This window comes from Phymastichus coffea, unplaced genomic scaffold (assembly GCF_024137745.1).
Source record: "Phymastichus coffea isolate CEN01 unplaced genomic scaffold, Cenicafe_Pcof_1.1 PCOF00026, whole genome shotgun sequence".
Taxonomy (NCBI): domain Eukaryota; kingdom Metazoa; phylum Arthropoda; class Insecta; order Hymenoptera; family Eulophidae; genus Phymastichus; species Phymastichus coffea.
Window position 1 is genome coordinate 3,501,822 of NW_026706837.1, and position 1,668 is coordinate 3,503,489.

Sequence of the window (1,668 nt, forward strand, 5' to 3'; positions counted from 1 at the left end):
GGGGTAGTCTGTCTGCAGCAGCTACTTCACGGTGAGTTTCGTTGCGTTTGCAAGCGATTATTTAGCGTGCGATAGTTGCGCGAGCGAGCGTCTCTCTCTCTAAAATAACATTGATAGCGAAATCTCGGCACGCGATATTGTGTATAAGATTTGCCTAAAAGAATAAAGCCCGATTTGACCTGCACTAGTGTTGTCGTTGTGTTGGGCGTACCTAGGAAGGCACCTCTGTCCCTTCCCACGCCCGTGATTAGATCCCACGCACGCTCTCGTGCTTAGCCGTGCTTTCGCGATCCCTTTTCAGGGCAGCGCGTGCCCGCCCGTATTCGGCGGAACGCCAGGAAGCGGCTAGCTGATCGGGGCGACGGTGAGCCCCGCACCGAACAGCGAAAACAAAATTCTTAACGGACCGCGAAAATAATTTGATTATTTCACTGGCCGTTACACTAATTTAAATATTCATTTTTAGAAAATACTTCTAAATTGAATTAACTATAAAGTTATATAAAAATTTATTAATTTTCTATTGTAAATATTGTAATATTACGTTAATTAACTACAGTGCCGGTCAGCCACTTTTACACCCCACGGGCAAAATCAGTCCAACTTCAAAGTTTTATATCTCTGGTAGAAATTAACGTACAGAGACGCGCGTGGGTGCGTTTGAAAGGTCTTTCGGAGAGTTTTTAAATGATATGACTCACGGTTGCCATCGATTGTTTTTTTAAATTTTGCAACAATTACGCAAGATTGAAAATTCTGAAATTTTTTTATTATTTTTGACAATTAGCCAATTTTGGAAAAAAAATCGTACGAAAATTTGAAGTACACCATTTTTTAGCTATTACCAAGCCCTATCTGAATCACTCATCAAAAATTTATTTTCGTCAAATATGACGCGCGCACGGACATTTTTTCCTGGAAGTGACAGTTTTTTTTCAACATTTTTTATCTCCGTCAAATTGTAACAATCGAAAAAAATTTATAGGAGAAAAAATATTTGTTTTTTCACGTAGAATACTGCAATAATTTTTTTTTCGGTTTTTCGAAAAATTTTTTTTTTCGGTTTAAATTATTTTTCAAGGTCGAAAAAAAAAGATTTTTTTTTTATGTAATTTACGATACTTGTTATGTAGTATTATTGAATGGGTGGAAAAAAATTTTTTTTTGTGGTTTCTCATCTTTTTAGCGTACCGACTATGAGAAAAAAAAATTGAAAAAAACCGAAAGAAAAAATTTTTCGAAAAACCGAAAAAAAAATTATTGCAGTATTCTACGTGAAAAAACAAATATTTTTTCTCCTATAAATTTTTTTCGATTGTTACAATTTGACGGAGATAAAAAATGTTGAAAAAAACTGTCACTTCAAGGAAAAAATGCCCGTGCGCGCGTCATATTTGACGAAAATAAATTTTTGATGAGTGATTCAGATATGGCTTGGTAATAGCTAAAAAATGGTGTACTTCAAATTTTCGTACGATTTTTTTTCCAAAATTGGCTAATTGTCAAAAATAATAAAAAAATTTCAGAATTTTCAATTTTGCATAATTGTTGCAAAATTTAAAAAAACAATCGATGGCAACCGTGAGTCATATCATTTAAAAACTCTCCGAAAGACCTTTCAAACGCACCCACGCGCGTCTCTGTACGTTAATTTCTACCAGAGATATA